The sequence below is a fragment of the Vicugna pacos genome, chromosome 2, assembly GCF_048564905.1.
Source record: "Vicugna pacos chromosome 2, VicPac4, whole genome shotgun sequence".
NCBI lineage: Eukaryota > Metazoa > Chordata > Mammalia > Artiodactyla > Camelidae > Vicugna > Vicugna pacos.
The window spans coordinates 34,510,807-34,532,366 of NC_132988.1; the positions used below are offsets into that span (position 1 = coordinate 34,510,807).

General features: G+C 38.0%; 1 protein-coding gene and 1 pseudogene across 5 annotated transcripts in view; both read left to right on the forward strand.

Moving 5' to 3' along the window:
- Positions 1-21,560, forward strand: part of NUDT6 (nudix hydrolase 6) — a 45,514-nt gene that overhangs the window by 15,849 nt on the left and 8,105 nt on the right. The window contains exon 2 of one of the 5 annotated variants that reach the window (XM_072938163.1): positions 20,382-20,451. The exons of the other annotated variants lie outside the window; for them this stretch is intronic. The gene's annotated coding sequence lies outside the window, so the exon portion shown is untranslated. The remainder of the gene's footprint in view (positions 1-20,381; positions 20,452-21,560) is intronic. 5 annotated transcript variants of the gene reach the window in all.
- LOC140700049 (chondroitin sulfate N-acetylgalactosaminyltransferase 2 pseudogene) lies at positions 2,320-2,872 on the forward strand (annotated as a pseudogene).

Below are 21,560 nucleotides of genomic sequence, written 5' to 3' on the forward strand. Positions count from 1 at the left end.
TTATATGTGTTGGTGTGAGTCTCCTTGGAGTAGAAGCCTAGAGGGTTGGGTTTGATTAAGCTCCATTGCCCTTGAGTGCATGCCCTTCCCCAAGGAGGTGACCACTGAAGCAAGTGAGGCCCTTGCAGTCACAGTGAACTTAGGCACTGCACGTGCAGGTGTCTGCAGTTCCACCCAGAAGCAGCCCAAGATCATGTCCCTTTCTCCATTGTGTTTGTCCCAGACCTAGTGCTAGGCAGTGGTGTGGAGTAAGTTGGGTCTGGGGGCCAGAGTGTTGTGGCCGCAGAAGTTGAGGTGGCTGTCCTGCCTCCTGGGACCTGGGCAGCCTCTGTGGCAGACCTCTCCAAGGACTTGTCTGCCCCAGTTCCAGCTCCAAATTACAGCGTGGAGTGGGTGAAACTGGAGCACTCCCTTCAGGAAATGTGCTGCTGCGCACACTGACTGTGTCTGTCTGGTTCCGTCTGCCACCCCTGGGTGTGCACTGACAGTAGTCTCTACGATTTGGTCCAGATCACACCTCAGGTGCCCTGGTCTGTCTCTGCACAGCTAGACCAAATCTCTTCCGTGATCTCGCTCCAGGCTGTGGTGTGGAGCTAGCAGGGCCGAGGCTTTGGCCTCTTCAGATTGGGAAGTGCAACAAGGTGGCAGCCACCAGCTGGTCTCTCTCCACTCTGATTGTTAGCAAGCCAGCACAGGCACACTTCTCACAAGTAGAATCTAGGTGTCTCTCATTTCTATCTGACCCAGCACAGATTTTCCAGCAGGCAAGGGTGCTCCCCTGGGTGAAGGTCTGTCCGTGTGGACCTACTCTCCTTTACAGATGGGAGTGGTAAAATTTGATCTCAAAGCTAGATTGGGAACAGAATGTAAAGAGCCTCATATACCCAAATAAGAAGTATAGGCAACTAGAAGCAACAAAGATTTTTAAGAGAAGTACCATGATTAGAGATCAGATGTTTTCATGCTCAGGAGTATAAGTAAAAGTGAAAGAGAATAATTATTTTGATGCTTTTGGAGACTTCAGTAAATATTGGTGGACAGAGTCAAATATTTTCCCCCATCGTGTATGTTTTTAAATTTGAAACTAACACTCGTAATGGTAGCTAGAACAGTATCACGCATTTCTCCGAAAAACTATGTAAAAACATTCTCATAGTTACAACTTTCGAAGTTTTAGTTAAATCAGGGTCGCTGACTCAAAGTAAGCTTTATCTTCAACAGAATTTTTTCAAGTACCTAAGGTAGTATTATGCCTAGCCTTCTGTAAGTTTTGTATTTGAATTGAAGCACACACACACACACACACACACATATTTGATGGAAATGAGTGGAGAGGGAAGCAAGACTGAGTGGTAAAAATAGGGCCTAGTTATGAAGGGACCTGAGAGCAGGATGAGGAGGTTAGATATGACATGGCAACAGTAATTATTGCAAGAATTTGAGATGGCAAACTCATGATGAAGAAGGTATGTGGAAAAGATTAAACTAATAACAACATGCAAATTAATGTGACAAGAGTATGTTGAATGAGAGTTGGTATAAACAAAATGGACATGGGAGTTAGGCTGACCTGCCTTCTGATCCCTACATCACTTCTACCTTGACTAAGTCTCTGAGCCTCAGTTTCTTCATTCTTGAAACCAATATAATAATACCTTCCTCATAGAAAAAATACATTAGCTGTCTTTTCCAGCTGCATTCATACCTAATACCCAAAATACACAAAAGTATAAAACACATAATGTGCAGCAGTGTAAAAACTCTGCTGGGTAGAATTACCTAAAGTATAATACTAATGCTTTATTTTCTTATTTGTATCAATTTATATTTATATCAGTACACAACAGAATGACGTGCATTATATTTTTTTAATATAACAAAAAGCCTAGAAAGTTACTTTTTTCTTGGTAAGGATAACATGATAAAGATGTTTATTTACAGAAATATCTAATAATTAGAATAAGGTGCAGAGTCCTATTTAACTGCCTAACCTCAGCAATAGGCTTATAATACGTAAACCTTTCCAATGCTTACTTAAATTGTGCCGTGACATTTCTCTTTTTCAGGACCTTTTTCTATATGTAACTTATAAAAGTTTTATTGAGTGTAGCTTATAAAAGTTTTATCCATTATAATTGTGAAATAGATTTTGAAAAGATCAGTTGTGGTTGGAAAATGGGCCTTATCCTAAGGAAAATCCAGTTAGAAAAGCGAGGTGAATTGGTAGAAGTTGTTGAAGCTGACTCGGAGGTCATTAATAACAAAGGTGATGAACCGGAAAATGAGGATGCCCGATCTTGGGACAAGAGAGAGGTCTTGATGTTTTTCTGTGATGTTGACCTATATTTCTCAGCCGAATTCCTTAACAACTAGCTGCCAGTTAAATGCTGAACCAAGTAAGAAGGGGTTTTTACCCTGTGGTGTTTAGTCTTTATGACCCTGCCATCATTTATGCCAGTAAGGATGTGCTGCCTGCCACCTGTGGAGCAGCACCTGATTCACAAAAAGGATCTGGCTTTTGGTGAGGTTTTGGCTTTGGAATGACTTATCAGTATCTATCAGATTTCCTGATTGGTGGAATTGCAATGGAAGTCAAATGCTTGGGTGAATAGATGTTCATCTTTATCAAAAATACTACCACGGTGACCTGATTGTGATTCAAACTCCAGTTCCTGATCTTTTCCCCCTCTGGCATGAGAAACGCTGTGCTGATGAGTTGAGCAGTACCCCCAGCAGTACTGCAGGTGCATCCAGTCCAAAGCCATGAATGAGGCCTCTCACTGGCACCTGGGAATGCTGGTCTTCCAGGAGGAGAGGATAGACACATCTTGACAAACAGGCAAACAGGACAGATAGTGAAGCTGTAGGTTAACGTAATCACTGGCACATTAGTCTGAACCACAAACCAGCACTATTTATTTAGCCTTATTACAATTCCAGATGCAATGCTTTTTTTCAGAGAAGACATGCTTATCTTTTGTGTTCTTTCTGACATTATTTTACTTTATCAGTTTAACTTGGTATGTTAAATGGAAGAAGCAGGTGTTACGATGCAAAGCCTCTGCTTTGTGAGAGTACTGCACTATAGAATCACTGACAAATTGAAATCTGCTATGTTCCAAAAGTGGTTTTGAGTTTAGTCTGTACTCCGCTTCCTAATCCTGGTTGCATCTGGGTTGAGAGACAGAATGTGTTGTGCCGATGGTGGGTCCAGAGCATCCTATTCCTGGAGAGATTGACAGTGTGTTACAGGTGGAGGTTGTGGACAGGGTTCTTCACCTGCTGACTGCTGCTGCTTGGCTTTTAAATGATCTTTGGTCAGCTTAAATAATTCTTTTTCACTGAAGCAAAGGATAATTAGTGACACATGTGAAGTTTCCAACCAGTCATGTTGCTTGGCCCCCTGAATGTCTGTTTTTAAGTACTTAGGTTAAAATCTTTGACTTGATTAAAAATAGTGTGTTACTACTTAATCGTCTTGTTCAGGATTAGAAGTCAAAGTTGCTGTAGACTATTTTAAACAAACAGAAGTAAACATAGAAACATCTTTAACAGAACAGCTAATTATGTTGGAGTATAGGATACTAGGGGTGTCTGGGAACATCAGATTATGTGAGCCAGGGTGCTCTCAGGGCCCTCCTGAGTGGTTCAGAATTGATGAGCATAGTATAGTGTTGTGTGGTTTTTGCTTTGTATTGTTTCATTTAGCACGGATCCATATGTATTGATTATCCTTTTTTCTAGTGTGTTAATTGTACTACATCTGTATTTGCCTTATTATAAGAGGTTGAGTTGAGAGGGAGTTTCACTGACAGGAGAAAAAGCAAACAATTTAATAAAATATACCATAAAATCACACTGATTTGAGAAAAGGGGTTAGAGTGGAAGTTTGTTAAATAGAAATCTGAATTATAGAATATTTTAAAGAAATATATTACTTACAGGTAGAATGGTGTTTTAATTGAGGTGTAAATTATACTAATGAGACAAAATGAATAAGAAATTATACTCAGATAGGACTGTACTGTGTTACTTATCATGCATGGATCTTTTTACCTTAGGGTCAATTGCTAGATCCAAAAATTGGAGACAGGGTGAAAGGCATGTGGAGAGGCTAAGTAATTTACCCAAAACTATGCAGATAATGTAGTAGTGGAACCAGGATTCTAATCTAGCCAGTCTAATTTCAGGGTCTGTAATCTTTCAAAAAAAAAAAAATCAGCCAAAACCTAAAATAACTCATTTCACATGAGTAGTAAACGCCAGTTCTCTCTGCATTCAATTCCAAGCATCAGGTAAGGATTTCAAAGACATACAGCTATTTCCCTACACCCCATGAAATTGTGAGGGACACCAGATGGTCCTTAACTTACCCTGTTCTAACCTACAAAAGAAAAGTTCCTGTAATCATTATTTTATTATTCTGTCATTCAGATCTCCCTACCCTTAGGCCAAGGGGCTTGCATATAATTGAGTACCCAAGGTCTGAGAACACTTATTTAAGATTTTGTTCAATTAAATTGGCTTTGACTGAAAGTGGGTATTATAACTGCAGTATGACAGACAGATGATATGCCCAAACATTATGGACAGACACCACACACACACACACACACACACACACACACACGAAAGTATATACAAGTAACATAAATTGGTTAACTTTTCCTAAGGTTGAAAAAAAGATCTTATAGTATGTAAAAGTTACTTCTAAAGAGATATTATAAAAGGTTTGATTATCTTTTAAGTGTATCCCTTTTGCTGTCTTTTCCTTGCATTTAAAGATGCAGCAGTATCACCAAAACTCAGTCTTTTCTAGGCTCAAATGACAGAAAGTTGTACATATAAAATTGAATTAGGAGACCTGGGTTGTAAGATTGGCCCTGCCACGAACTAATTATATGATTCTGGGCAAATTTCTGAGCCTCCAGGAGCCTAGGTTTCTCTATTTATGAAATTAAGGAGTTAGATTCGGTGATCACACATGAAATACCACAGTACTGTAACTCTCCCATACCAGATAAAATCTGGCTTAAATCTCTGTGGTATTTTGGAAGGAAAAGGGTAAACTTATGTAAGATTTTTAAATGAGGCGCTTTTTCAGAAATGACTCTGTCAAATAAAATTTCATTAAGGACTAACAGACTGAAAGACATGATTGCTTCCACTCGGAGTAGTTTTCAGGATTGATTGATCTACCAAATAATGTATGTAGTTACTCAAATGGGTAATTAAAACATGGAAATTCATAGAAAACAAACCTAGGTCTGATAATGTTAAAAATTGGGTTGTCATCTGAATAAAAGAACAGAAGGCTCTTCCCTGGCAGTTAGGGTTAGGCTGACCTGTCTTAACTTCAAACGTAGACAGAGTGATGTGTTTGGGTTTTTTTTTTTTTTCTTTATAAAACCTGCCAAGTCAAATGATTTAAGAGGTTCAGTTTGCAGAAATCAAACTTCCAGAACAATCTGTATTATAGCAATCGAAAAGGAAAGAATGGAGTTGAGCTATATTTTTAAAAGAGGGCAATAGTCAAAGCTACGTACGCTTAATTCGCCTAAACACCGTAAGTGACTGAAAACTGTCATGATTCTCAGTTAATCATGATTGCATTCAATGCTTCTCTAATTTTGTTCATCTTAGTTTTAAAGAAATAATTGCTAGTGTTTTCTGGAACATTTGTTAGTGTTTTCCAGCATGGTCAGGAAACAAAGGGAGACCCAAGACTTAATGACTAAATAAAAACTCCGAAAGACCTATCCACAGTGGCATTGTTTCCACCATTCATCATCCTGTAACATTTACTTACAAAGGTGTGAATGGAGAGTCTTCCATCCTCCCTAAACTTTAGGGTCAGTTGAAGGTCATACTTTAAGCTGGGGGAACTTTTGAGTAATTAACCCTAGATGGCTTACTAAATGGTTTATTTGGTGACTCTTGGAACCTACAGCCATATCTGAAGAGGATTAAAAACCCAAGTAAAGTAGTAGCACCAGCTCTGCTCTAGCCTCCTAAAAATGTACAGCCAAACATTTGCTAACATTTGATCATTCCCCAGTCACTTGTTCTTCTGTTACAGAACACATTTCTGATCCTGGTTGATGAGGTTTTCAGTCTAAGAAAATTATTTTAATTCCATCATATTCTGCCATTTAATAGAAATAAAATCAGACAAATAATGATAATTCTGGTGACTTACGCAAAAATGTTCTCATTTAATAATCATATTTTTGTATATATGTTTTTTATTGAAATACAGTCAATATACAATGCTATGTCAATTTCTGGTGTATAGCATAATGCTTCAGTCATACATGAGCGTACGTATATTCATTTTCATATTCTTTTACACCAGAGGTTACTATAAGATATTGAATATCCAAGAGGGGAAAGAGGTAGGAAGGGATAAATTGGGAATTCGAAATTTGCAGAGACTAATATACATAAAATACATAATCATTTTCATTATTATCTCCACTTTTCAGGACTTTGATTTAAAGGGGTTCCAATAACTTATTCAGCATTACGAAACTAGATATTGGCAGAATCAAAATTTAAGCCTAGAGAGGAATCTTTTCACTAAACTTAAAGCAAAGAAAACATTAAATGAATTAAAACTTGGATTTGAAGGAGTCAGTAGTTGTGTGGCAATGCCTGTATGTGCACTGCATAGGATACAAAACACTTGAATGGGGTTTGTTTTTAGGGAGGTAGTTCTTCTGCTTTTTTTAATATGTAGTACAGATGCCACTGTCTGTTGCTGAAGTTAACAATTTTGTTCAATTCTGGTGCCAGCAGTGATGCTAAGCAGAACATATTTAGTGGCCTAAAAAAGAGAGGCTAGAACAAAAAATGTATGGAGAAAAAAGTATTATGGAGAAAAGGTAGATGATTAAATGAAGGGATAAAGTGTAGTTATACATGTAGCAGCTTCTGACAAAGTATGTGTATGCAGTTTCTCACCAGATGCTGAAGGTTAGTTTCCTTCCTGGCTGGAAGCTCCCCAAGAAGGGATTTTTGGCAGCTTTGTTGTTAGAAAGCTCTGCCTTTAATCAGGTAAAAGGAATCTCAGAAAAGTCTTCTTTCTGCATCTTGCTGTATCTCAAATGTCTTCAGTTTAAGGCAGTATATACCATTCTGGTAGGTTGTGCATCCCTTCATTTGTGACTGCACATAGCTAACCAGATCTCTAATAAGGAATGCTGTTCAGCTGCTGTTGATGTCTCTGCGAAGGGGCACAACGAAGTTTATGTTGGAAATGCTAGAAAACTGCAAACTGGATTGGAGCTGTTGTGATGGGAAGGAACTGCTGCTGCCAGAATGAAGCAGCATGCTGAGGCCATATAGGAACCGCAAAGCACATAGAAAGCCCACAGGAAGCAGACAGGAAGGAACTGGTCCCTTCTTCCTCTTCCAGCCTTGCATGTTGGTGGAGCCTAAAAAAGTGTCAGCTGGCAGAGCAGGAATTGGTTATCAGGGCCCCAGCTCCAGTATCACTAGGCAGAGCATCAAGGGCAAGTTTGGAGCTAAGTGACAGTAACAGCATCAACTTAATAGAAACCACACATTCTCACATCTCTTTCCTGCCCCGAGGCCTGATGAAGCAGACATTCTGGGGATGCTGCTCAACAGTTTGTATGTTAACAAGCCCTCCATGTGATTCAAGTGCACAGTTAAGTTTGAGAACCACCAAAGTAAAACATTGGGCATACAGATGCTCCATTTGCTGATTTTCGAACTTGCCAGTGATTGGTTCTTTAAGAATGAGAAAGTACTGCTTTTCAGAATCTAATCATGGTCCCCCTGTGCATCTAGGTAGTTGAGATTGGCAGAAGTTAGAGACCAGATACAAATTATTTAAGACTTTGATTTCCTTATGGATTAAACAGAAATGATATTCCTACTTAGGGTTTTGATTCTTTTAAGTTATAGAGATCTATCTAAAGGAGCAGTAAAATATGAAAGCTGAGTATTAGTGTGTAGCTCAGTGTTGTAATAAAAAATATAAAGTGAGACAGTAAATCATATTTAATTTCTGTAAATATTGGTGTTAGGTGGAATTTAAGCATAAGTGATAGCTATTAACTGTAAATAGCTAATTAGCATTACTTTCAGACATCTGAGCCAGTTTTTCTCCTTAAAGTGATTCACTCTTCCCAGGCATTAGTGTCAAGCATTTTTTGTAGATGAGAGTTTAACCCTCACCATGAACAAATGCATAAACTCAAAACTAAAATAATACTTTAAACATATCCTTTACCCTTTCTGACACATATAGTCAGTCCATTCCTTTGTCTCTGCCCCATGATTTTGAGAAATGAAAGACCTAACAGTGGCTTGACCTTGTAAACTGGGTACTAAACAGATGAGTTAATGGGAGGGACCTATTCATTCACTTGCTAAACATTACTGAGTTCCTGTACACTGTTACAGCTTCTCTTTTAAGTACTAGGTAAACATTATAGTGAACAGAGTAGTTTCTACATCTGGAGCTTCTATTTAAATAGGTAAGATACAAATAACAAATGAATAAGTAATATATAAGTGGTGGTAAATGTTATTAAGAAAAATACAGTGGTGCAAGGAGAAAGAGACTGGCCTTACTATATTATGCATTAATTTCTGTATGCCTGCACATGGCACTCAATAAATTTTTATTGAATAAACAAACTTATTAAGACACCTCTGTGGTAGCTTCTATCTCTGGTAACAGTGATAATATAGCTAATTAGAGTTATCTAAATACAGTGGCTCTGAATTCTGAAAAGTGAGAGTAGAAGCGTTAAAGACTAGAACAGTGAAAATAAAAGAATGAAATCCCTGGCCTCTAACCAAGTTGGAGTAAAGGAAGAATGAGAAGTTCAAAAATATGAGAGAGCCAAAGGAAGAGGTTGGCAAGTCAGTAACCTTGTTCTAGTTTCTTAAGATAATTTTGAATTTGAAAGAAATTAGTAGTCTTTGAGGGGTTCTGTTTGCACAAATTCCTAGGTAGGATTTCTGCAGCCATACCCAGGGAAGATCCTGACGCTTATCATTAGGAAAACAAGGTATCTGTGGTATTGGGAAAATAGTGAGAAAAAGAATTCGAAAATGAATCATTCCTATTTCCCCATTCTAGAAATGCTAAAATAAACGAGTTTATCTTCAGGACAAGTTTTAAAAGAAGCAGTGCTACTAAACTTGAAATTGCTTTAACAGAAAATACCTTACACTATGTTAGTATGAAAAATGCGTTAAAATAGTACCCTTTGTTGATATCCAGAATGCCTACTTCTTGGACTAGCAATTCCTAACACCAAGGAAGGAAAGGTTCCACTGATGGGGCCACCGTACATCGTATCATCCCCAGTGTCTTCTATTTTCCATTTACCCCGACAAACACACACATGAACATCAGATTTGTAATTGATAAACATATAGGAAAAATTCATCGTCACATTCACAATTCCACAATATGATGGAATTAATCTAAATATGGTTTAAAATCAGATATGCTTCAGGAACTAGATGACCTGACTAACTCAAAGCAGGGAAAGGTCATATATGAATGTTGAGTAGCACCCAAATAGCAACGAGGCCTCAGAATGTTTGAGCAAAATATTTCTTTCAGAAGAAATTTTTTTTTTTTTTAAGATTAAGGGGAAAGGATCATGAGATACTTTGTCTTCCTTTATTGGAAGGGAGAACAAAGATGAAAACAGATAAACTCAAAAAGGCTACATATTCAAAACCCCACCTTACCCCTTGCTGAGTGATTTTTTCCCTTATGAAATAATATACTGGAAAGATTAGAGTAAATCACTAGCCAAGTAATAAATCTCATGCCACTCAGAAGATTCTAGATAGGGAACTCAGGCAAAAGGTAGAAAGAAGTTTGATACCAAACTAGGTTTTAATTCAATGAATTGACAAACCTCCGGGGTGTAAGACTAAGATATAGATTCTGATTGGGTTTTATATAGTATGTTCCAAGGAGACCTGAAGAAAAGATCAAAAGGTACATGAAAAAGCAGTGAACAGTTATAAAGGATTAGTGTGAAAATAGCAAATCACCTTTAAAACTTTTTTAAATATACTTTTATTAAAGTATAGTCAGTTTACAACATTGTGTCAGTTTCTGGTGTACAGCACAATGCTTCAGTCATAGAGGAACATACATATATTTGTTTTCATACTCTTTTTCACCATAAGTTACTACAAGATACTGAATATAGTTCCCTGTGCTATACAGTATAAACTTGTTTATCTATTTTATGTATATTAATATCTGCAAATCTCAAACTCCCAATTTATCCTTCCCACCTGCTTGCCCCGTTGGTAACCATAAGTTTGTTTTCAATTTCTGTGACTCTGTTTCTGTTTTGTAGATAAGGTGGTTTTTTTGTTTTTTTTTTTTTGTTTTTTTTTTTTAGATTCCACATATAAGTGCTATATGGTATTTTTCTTTCTCTTTCTGGCTTACTTCACTTAGAATGACATTCTCCAGGTCCATCCATGTTGCTGCAAATGGCATTATTTTATTTCTTATGGCTGAGTAGTATTCCATGTGTATATTCCATGTATATACCACAGCTTAAAGATGAAAATGGATAATAAACTCAGAAAGGCTACATATTCAAAACCCTGCCTTACATGGACATTTAGGTTGTTTCCATGTCTTGGCTATTGTATATAGTGCTGCCATGAACATTGTGGTGCATGTACCTTTTGAATTCAGGGTCCCTCTGGATATATGTCCAGAAGTGGGATTGCTGGGTCATATGGTAAGTCTGTTTTTAGTTTTTTGAGGAATCTCCATTGTTTTCCATAATGGCTGCACCAAACTACATTTCTACCAACAGCGTGGGAGGGTTCCCTTTTCTCCACACCCTCTCCAGCATTTTTTATTGTTCGTGGGCTTTTGAATGATGGATATTCTTACTGGTGTGAGATGATACCTTATTGTAATTTTGATTTACATTTCTCTGATAATTAGCAATATTGAGCATTTTTTTCATGTGCCCATTGGCCATTTGTATGTCTTCATCAGAGAATTGCTTATTTAGGTCTTCTGCCCATTTTTGGATTGGGTTGTTTGTTTTGGTTATTAAGTTGTATAAGCTGTTTATATATTCTGGAAATTAAGCCCTTGTCACTCTCTTCTTTACAAATATTTTCCCGTATTCCATAGGTTGTCTTTTTGTTTTGCTTCTGAATTCCTTTGCTGTGCAAAAGCTTATAATTAGATTCCATTTGTTTATTTTTGTTTTTATTTCTATTGCTTGTACAGATTGCCCTGGGAGAACATTGTTGAGATTTATGTTGGATAATGTTTTGCCTGTGTTTACTTCTAAGAGGTATATAGTGTCTTGTCTTATGTTTATGTCTTTAAGCCATTTTGAGTTTATTTTTGTGTATGGTGTGAAGGAGTATTCTAACTTCATTGATTTACATGCAACTGTTCAGGTTTCCCAACATCATTTGCTGAATAGACTGTCTTTACTCCACTGTCGGGTTCTTGGCTCATTTGTGAAAGATTAATTGACCAAAAAAGTCTGTGGGTTTATTTCTGGGCTCTCTGTTCTTTTCCATTGATCCATATGTCTGTTTTTGTACCAGTACCATGCTCTTTTTATTACTGTAGCTCTATAGTATTGTTTGAAGTCTGGGAGGATTATTCCTCCAGGTTCATTCTTTTTCTTCAGTAATGCTTTGGCAATTCTGGGTCTTTTATGATTCCATATAAATTTTAGGATTATTTGTTCTAGTTCTGTGAAAATGTCTGGGTAATTTGATAGAGATCACAGTAAATCTGTAGATTGCTTTGCATAGTATGGCCATTTAAAAATATCAATTCTTCCAATCCAAGAACACAGGATATCTTTCTATTTCTTTAAGTAATCTAAATTTGCTTAGTCAATGTTTTGTAGTTCTCCACATATAAGTCTTTTACTTCCTTGTTCAGATTTATTCTTAAGTATTTTATTTCAGGGGATACACTTTTAAAAGGGATTGTTTCTTCACTTTCCTTTTCTGATATTTCATTGTTAGTGTAATGAAATGCCACTAATTTCTGTATGTTAATCTTGTATCCTGCTACCTTGCTGAATTTTTATATTAGCTCTAGAAATTTTTGTGTGGAGCCTTTATGGTTTTCTATATATAGTATCATGTCATCTACATATAGTGACAGTTTTACCTCTTCTGTTCCAGTTTGGATCCCTTTTATTTCTTTTCTTGTCTAAATGCTGACTAGGACTTCTAGTACTATGTTGAATAGAAGTAGTGACAGTGTGCATCCTTGCTCCAGATTTTAGCAGAAAGGCGTTCAGTTTTTCACCATTCAGTGTTATGCTGACTGTAAGTTTACTATAAATAAATAGCTTTTATTATGTTGAGATATGTTCCCTCTGTACCCACTTTGGTAAGAGTTTTTATCACAAATGGGTGTTGAATTTTATTAAATGGTTTTTCTGCATCTGTTGGGATAATCATTTGATTTTTATCCTTTCTCTTGTTGATGTAGTGTATCACGTTGATTGATTTGTGTATGTTGAACCATCATTGTGTCCCTGGGATGAAACCAACTTGATCTTGGTGTATGATCTTTTTTTATATGTTGTTGTATGTTTGCTAATATTTTGTTGAGGATTTTTGCATCTATGTGCATCAATGATATTGGCCTATAGCTTTCTTTTTTGGTAATGTCTTGGTTTCGGTATCAGGGTGATGGTGGCTTCATAGAATGAGTTTGGGAGTATTCCCTCCTCTTCAGTGTTTTGGAAAAGTTTGAGAAGGGTTGGTATGAGCTATTCTTTGTATTTTGATAGAATTTCCCAGTGAAGCCATCTGATCCTGGGCTTTTGTTTGCAGGGAGGTTTTTTATTGCTAATTCTATTTCACTTCTAGTGATTGGTCTGTTCAAATGATCTGTTTCATTTCAATTCAGTTTTAGTGGACTGTATGTTTTTAAAAATTTGTCCATTTCTTCTAAGTTGTCCAGTTTATTGCCATATAGTTGTTCATAGTATTCTCTTATGATTTTTTGTATTTCTGTGGTGTTGCTTGTAATGTCTCCATTTTCATTTCTTATTTTGTTTGTGTGCTTTCTTTTTCTTGGTGAGCCTGGCCAGAGGTTTGTCAGTTTTGTTTACGCTTTCAAAAAACCAGCTCTTGGTTTGATGGATTTTTTTTCTATTTTTTTTTTAATCTCTATTTATTTCCTCACTGATCTTTATTATTTCTTTCCTTCTGCTGACTTTAGGTTTTGTTTGTTCTTTTTCTAATTCTTTTAGGTGATAGGTTAGGTTGTTTATTTGAGATTGTTTTTCTTTTTTAAGGAGGGCCTGTATCACTATGAACTTCCCTTTAGGACTGCTTTTGCTGCATCCCATAGGTTTTGTATGGTTCTGTTTTTATTGTCATTTGTCTCAAGGTGTTTTTTAATTCTTTGATTTCATCGTTGACCTGTTGGTTTTTTATTAACACAATGTTTAGTCTCCACGCTGTCATTTTTTTCTCATTTGTTGTTCTGTGGTTGATTTCTAGTTTCACGCCATTGTGGTCAGAGAAGATGCTTGAAATAATTTCTATCCTCTTAAATTTTTTTAAAAATAGACTATTCTTTTAGAGCAGTTTCAGGTTCACAACAGAATTGAGCAGAAAATACATGGAGTTCACACATAGCCCTACTTACCCACACATATATACTCCCCTACCCTCAACATCCCTCATCAGTGTGACATGTTTGGTACAGTCGATGAACCAACATGGGCACATTATTATCAACCAAAGTCTATAGTTTACATTAGGGTTCACTCTTGATGTTGTACATTCTATGGGTTTTGAAAAATGGATAATGATGTGTAGCCACCACTATAGTATCATACAGAATAATTTCATTGCCCTAAATATCCCTTGCACTCTGTCTATTCATTCCTCCCTCCCTCCCTCTCCTCCCTCCCTCCCTCTCCCCAAACCCCTGGAAACCATGATCTTTTTTTTGTTTCTGTAGCTGTGCCTTTTCCAGAATGTCATTTGGCTGGAATCGTACAGTTTGTAGCCTCTTCAGACTGGCTTTCGTTTAGTAATATGTCTTTTAAGTTTCTTCCATGTCTTACAAGGCTTGATAGATCTTTTTTTAAATTTTTTTACTGTACATTTTTTAATTTATCTGTATGTACTATTCATTGTTTCTAAGAATGTTTAGAGCTTTAGCATTTTAAACTTACATAGTTACCAAAGGAATAAAGCCAACCACAAAATAAGAATTAATTCAAAAAGATACATACACCCTGCTATTAACAGCAACATTATTTATGGAAGCATCTTAAGTGCACATCAATAGTTGAAAAGATAATGAAGATGCAGCACATGTGTGTGTGTTTGTGTGTGTGTGTGTGTAATGGAATACAACTCACCCATAAAAAAGAAGGATAATTTTGCCATTTGCAGCCCTTCATTCACTATTTTTTTTCCCACTTCAAAAACCAGTATTTTATAACCGGCAGAGACATTACCATAACATCAAAAACAACAAAATACCTAGAAATAAACTAAACCAAAGAGGTTACCTATACTCTGAAAACCGAAATAACACAAAGAAATGGAAAGATTTCTTGTACTCTTTGATTAGAAGAATCAACACTAGCAAAATGGCCACACTACCCAAAGCAATCCACAGATCCAATGCAACCCCCATCAAAATACTACCGACATTCCTCACAGAACTAGAACAAACAATTCCAAAATTTATAAGGAACCACAGAAGACCCCAAACAGCCAAAGCAATCTTGTGTAGGTCTCTTTTTTTCCTTCTTTTTGTTCTCTTTTCTTATGGTTTGATGATTAGAGAAGTTCCTTTAATATTTGTTGTAAAACTGGTTTGGTGGTGCTGAAATCTTTTAGCTTTTCTTTATCTGTGAAGCTTTTGATTTCTCCATCAAGTCTGAATGAGAGCTTTGCTGGTTAGAGTATTCTTTCATCACTTTAAATGTATCTTGGCACTCCCTTCTGGCCTGTAGAGTTTGTGCTGAAAATCAGCTGATAACCTTGTGGGAGTTCCCTTATATGTTATTTGTTGCTTTTCTCTTGCTAAGTTTAATATTTTCTCCTCCTTAATTATTGTCAATTTGATGACTATGTGCCTTGGTGTGTTCTTCTTTGGGTTGATTCTGTGTGGTACTCTCTGTGCTTCCTGGACTTGGGTGACTGTTTCCTTTCCCAAGTTGGGGAAGTTTTTAGTGATTATCTCTCAAAAAATTTTCTCAGGTCCTTTCTCTTTCTCTTCTCTTTTCTGGGAATCCTATAATGCAAATATTAGAGTGCTTCATGTTGTCCCAGAGTTCTCTTAAACTATCCTCATTCCTTTTTTTTTTAATCTTTTTTGTGGTCTGAAGTAGTGATATCCACTAATCTGTCTTCTAGTTCACTGATCCATTCTTCTGTCTCATTTAGTCTATTCTTGGTTCCTTCTAGTGTGTTATTCATTTCAGTGATTTTATTCTTAAGCTCTGGATATTCTTTATATTTTCCAGCTCTTTGCTAATAAAAATTTCGCTTTGTGCATTTATACTTCTTGTGAGTTCTCTAGACATCTTGGCCATCATTACTTTAAACTCTTTCTCAAATAAGTTGCCTGTCTCCTCATCACATATTTCTTCTGGGATTTTATCTTGTGCCTTGGCCTGGTAGATATTCCTTTGCCACTTCATATCTGTCTTTCTGTATGTTTGTGGATTCCTTCCACACGCTTTGGGATTATTGTTTCCTTATTTCTATTATCTGCCCCTGGTGAATGAGGCTGGACTAGAGGCTTATGCAGGTTTCCTGGCAGGAGGAGCCAGTGCCTTCCCACTACTGGGTGAAGCTTGGTCCTGGACCTCTGGTGGGTAGGGCTGAGTCTAGAGGCCTTGTGGTTTAGGAAGTCTGGTGATGGGTGGGGCTGTGTTCCCACCCTGTATGTTGTGTGGCCTGAGGCTTCTCTACAGGCTGTTGGGTGGGGGTAGGTCTTGGTGCTAATGATCCAATCAAGATGTCAGCCCCCAGGAAAGTTCGTATAGACTAACACTCCCAGAAAGTCCAGCACCAGCTTTTATGTCTCCCGAGTGGGCCACAGCTGTCCCCCACGTCCCCAGGAGACCCTCGAAATCCAGCAGGCAGGTCTGGCCCAGTTCCTATGAAATCACTGCCCCTGCCCTTGGACCTGGTGCATGGTTCTGTGTATGCTTCCCAAGTGAACGGAGTCTCTTTTCCCCTAGTCCCATGAGGCTCCCAGAGGCAAGCCCCCCTAGCCTTCAAAACCAGATGTCCTGGGGTCTCCTTCTCTTCCCAGTGCCAGAACCTGAGCTGGGGAGCCTGACATGGGGCTTAGAGCTCTCACTCCTGTGGGAGGGCCTCTATGACGTAACAAATCTTCAGCTTGTGGGTTGCCCACCCAGAGGGTATGAGGCCCAATTATATCATGAGCATACCTCTCCTACCATTTGTGGTTCCCTCTTTATGTTGCCAGTTGCAGATCTTTTTTGCTAGGTTCCAGTCTTTTTTCAGTGGTTGTTTAGCATTCAGTTGTGGTTTCATTGTAGTCATGAAGAGAGGCAAGCTCATGGTCCTACCACTCCACCATCTTGACTGGAAATACCCCTCTATCCTCTTAAATTTGTTGAGGCTTCTTTTGTGCTTCAGTATGTGGTCTATCCTAGAGAATGTTCCATGAGCACTTGAAAAGAATGTGTATTCTGTTTCGGGGGTATGTAATGTCCTAAAAATATCAACCAAGTCCAAGTGTTGTATTGTGTCATTAAGTATCTCTGTTGCCTTATTGATTTTCCATCTGGAAGACCTGTTCAGTGATGTTAATGGAGTGTTAAAGTCTCCTACTATTTCTTCCTTTATGTCTGTTAGTATTTGTTTTATATGTAGGTGCTCCTATACTGGGTGCATGTATGTTAATGAGTGTAATATCTTCATCTTGTTTTTGCTCCTTTGATCACTATATCTTGTCCTTACTTGTCTTTCTTTATGGGCTCTGTTTTAAAGTCTTTTTTGTCTGATATGTGTATTGCTACTCCCACTTTCCTGTCATTTCCATTTGCATGAAAAATTTTTTTCCATCCTCTCACTTTCAATCTATTTGTGTCCTTCACTCTAAAGTGGGTCTATTGTAGGCAGGATATTTTGGGCTTTTGTTTTATTATCCAGTCTGCCACTCTGTCTTTTGATTGGAGCTTTTAGTCCATTGACGTTTATAGTAATTTTTGACAGATGTGTGTTTATAATTATTTTGAACTTTGTTATCCAGTTGATTTGGTATTTCTTCTTTGTTCCTTTCTTTTCCTTTTTGTTTTTCTTTTTGTGGTTTGATCATTTTCTTCTGTATTAGCTTGGTTTCTTTTTTGGTTTTTGTGACTCTGTTGTGCTTTTGATTTGTGGTTACTCTGTTTTTGAAGTCGGTTAACCCATCACTATATCTTTTTGCTTTATACTGATAGTCATGTAGGCTCAAACACATCCTAAAAAGAATGAAGAGAAAAAAAAAGAGAAACAAAATCTATGTTCTCTTGCTCTCCTCTCCCACCTTTTATGATTTTGATTTTTCTTTTTACATCTTCAAGTTTATTCTCTTGTAACTCATTGTGGTTATTGCATTTCCAATTATGGTTTTCTCATCTCTATAGCTTCCTGTTTCTTTTCTATTTAGAGTAGACCTTTCAATATTTCTTTTAGTGTAGGTTTAGTTTTTGCTTGGCTGTGAAATTCTTTCTCTCTCCTCTACTCTAAAGGATAGTCTTGCTGGATAGAGTATCCTAGGTTGCAGCTTTTTCTTATTCAGGAGTTTGAATTTATATTGCCACTCCCTTCTGCCCAGCAGTGTTTGTATAGAGAAATCAGCTGAAAACTTTATGGGAGTTCCCTTGTAACTAACTCTTTGTTTTTCTCTTGCTGCCTTTAGAATCGTTTCTTTAACTTTGGCCATCTTAATTATAATATGTCTTAGTGTAGGTCTGTTTGAGTTCTTCTTGTTTGGGACCCTCTTTGCCTCGTGTACTTGGATAGCTGTTTCCTTTAGGTTTGGAAAGTTTTCAATGAATTATTCCAATACCTTTTCAATCCTGTTTTCTCTTTCTTCTCCTTTTGAGGCCCATATTATGCGTAGGTTGGCATGCTTCATATTATCCCATGGGTCCCTTATATTGCTTTCATTGGTTTTTACTTGCTTTTCTGTCTTTTTCTGATTGGGTAACTTCTGTTACCCTGTCGTCTAAGTCACTTATTCGTTCCTCTGCATTATCTAGTCTACTTTTAACTGCCTTTAGCTCAGCTCTTACCTCAGCAATCGAGTTTTCTGTTTTTAATTGGCTCTTCTTTATGGTTTAAATTTCCTTTTTAAAGTATTCTGTCTCTATTCGTAGTCTCTTTTAGATTTTTCATTCTTTTAACTGAGAGTAGTTCCTCTGCTTCTTCATTTCACTTACATTTCTCTGGCTCTATGGATTTAGGAGTATCAGTTATCTACTGTGGTGTTTAAGGGCTGTTTTTGTGTTTTTATTTAAAGTAGGAGCATTCCTGTGTAGACAGCATCTAATAGTTTTGTTGCAGTGGCTGTTCTTACTATGGATGGTTGCCACATCTTCCATGAGTGCTGGCTGTTCCTTTGATTGGGGGTGTGGTCGGTGGTGTGGTGATCAGAGCGTGCCCTGATTGTTGTTGTTGAGCCTGGCCTCCTTTTTTGTTCTCTGGGTGTCATAGCCTTGACAGGGGCCTTGTCTGCCTCCCCTGTTGCTGGAATAGAGGCTTCTAGATCCATTTCTGAGCTGTGATGTGTAGTAGGCAGGATTGGAGCGCTTCAGCTGGGAGGAAGAGTAGGCAGGAGGTGTCCACTAGGAAGTTCCCTCTGTGGTTGTCTGTCATTTGTTATGTGGGCTTACACAGTACTCTTTGTTGACACTGCCTTTGTCCCTGCCTTATGCCTGCTCTGGTGTTCAGAGCCCCAGGAACCACCAGTGCTGATCCACCAATGTCAGGCGCTCAGACCTGCTGTTGTAGCAAGCATGCAGTCACACACCTAAATCTGTGGTTTGCCACAGGGTCAGCACAGACTCCAGCCATGCCCCACATGGTATGGTACACCAGCCCGTTGTAAATACCCGTACTCGCCCCCGCCATGCTTCAGAACTCCACTCACTGCATATTGGTCCCAGAGGCTCGGGTCCACAAAGGGTCCAGAGTGAGCAAATCCACCCTCTCTGCCTGGGGCTGTAAACAAATTTCAGTCCCACCTGCGAAGTTACAGGGCCTCTGGGTAAGGATTCAGTTTTCAGCCCTCCCTCCGTGCAGCAGTGATGGCTATGACCAGGCCCCACCTCCTTCTCAAGAGAACACACCAACAATGGCACCAAGCAGAGAAAGCTGCCATGGCGTGGCTGTGTTGCACCCCTCCCTGACATACAAACTATTAGTGGTGCTTTTTTATGGGGGCCCAAGGCTATTCTGTTCTGCACACAACCCCAGCCAGAGCTCACACCACCCTCCAGTCCCCTAAGGCTGCCTGTGTGCAGTGGGCTCCTCACCAATCTGCAGCAGCCAGTTCCAGCTCATCCCTGCCAGCTCGCGTCTAGGCCAGGGATTGCAAGGAGCCTCTGTGTCAGTTTCCCTTAGTTCTGTCTTCCAAGTGGCTGCCGCTTTCTCCTATGAGCTTCTGAAGCTCCACTTCTGTCCCTGCTGACCTCCCAGCTGGAGAGGGGCCATCCCAACATGAGGGTACCTTTCTTTCTATGCTGCTCCCTCCCTGCAGGACTAGTTCTACACTGATTTTTTTTTTCTTTATTACCAGATTTTGTGAGAATCCTGTATTACAAAGAGAGAGACACTCTGCCAGGGTTCAGTAGGTGTTCTGTGTGATTCAGTGGGTTTGTAGGTGTAATTCTTGGTGTGAGTCTCTGTACTCTGCCATCTTGGCTCTGACTCTTAAAAGATGGTTAGAATCAAGTTGCCTGGATTTTATTTTTTTTTAAGCTACCCAGTCTATGTTTTTGTTTTTAATTATTGCTACACAATCCATGACATTTTGAGGTTTTTTGAAGTTTTGTTTTCATTTTTCAGTTTTATTAGCTAAAATCGATACAATTTGACTAAACAGATACAATTTATTGGATGTAAATACATAATATAATGTACTACATATGTTTAATTTACATAAATGTATTGTTCATTACTTCTAAGAATAGTTTAGAGCTTTAGCTATTTAAACTTACAGTTATCAAAGGAATAAAGCCAACCACAAAATAAGAACAGAATGCAGTCATCCAATCATAAAGGACAGTCAAATGTGCTTACACATATTCAAGAAATCAGTCATCCAAGTTATAAATGATAAGTAGTTCATTGGTGTCTTTTTTTTCTAGAGTCCACATATAAGTGATACATGGCATTTCTCTTTCTCTTTGTGGCTTCACTTCGAATAATGATCTCCAGGTACATCAATTTTGCTGCAGATGGCATTATTTTATTCTTTTTATGGTAGAGTAGCATTCCATTGTATATATATACCACTTCTTTATCCAGTCATCTGTTGATGGACATTTGGGTTTTTTCCATGTCTTGGCTATTGTTACTAATGTTGTTATGAACACTGGGGTGCATGTGTCTTTTTGAATTACGGTTCCCTCTGGATATATGCCCAGAAGTGGGATTGCTGGATCATTAGTAAGTCTGTTTAGTGTTTTAAGGAACCGTCATACTGTCCTCCATAGAGGCTGCACCAATTTACATTCCCACTAACAGTGTAGGAAGGTTACCTTTTCTCCACACCCCCTCCAGCATTTATCATTTGTGGACTTTTTAATGATGGCCATTCTAACTGGTGTGAGATGATATCTCATTATAGTTTTGATTTGCATTCCTCTAACAATTAATGATGTTGAGCATCCTTTCATGTGCTTGTTGGTCATCTGGATGTCTTCTTTGGAGAACTGTCTATTTAGGTCTTCTGCCCACTTTTTCATGGAGTTGCTTGTGTGTTTTCGATGTTAAGCTGTATGAGTTGTTTTTATATTTTGGAAATTAGTCCATTGTCGGTTGCATCATTTGCACATATTTTCTCCCATTCTGTAGGTTATCTTTTCATTTTGTTGATGGTATCCTTAGCTGTGCAAAAGCTTTTAAAAAGTTTAATTAATCCCATTTATTTTTACTTTTATTTCCATTACTCTAGGAGCTGGTTTGAAAAAATATATACTGCTGTGTGATTTATGTGAGTGTTCTGCCTACATTTTCTCTAGAGAGTTTTATACTATGTGGTCTTACATTTAGGTCTTTAATCCATTTTGAGTTTATTTTTGTATATGGTGTTAGAGAATGTCTTAATTTCAGTCTTTTACAAGTAGCTGTCCAGTTTTCCTAGCACTACTAACTGAAGAGTCTGTCTTTTCCCCATTGTATATTCTTGCCTCCTTTGTCGTAGATTAATTGACTATAAATACATGAGTTTATCTCTGGACTTTCTATCCTGTTCCATTGATCTATGTGTCTGGGTTTGTGCCAGTACCATACTGTTTTGATTATTTTAGCTATGTAGTATAGTC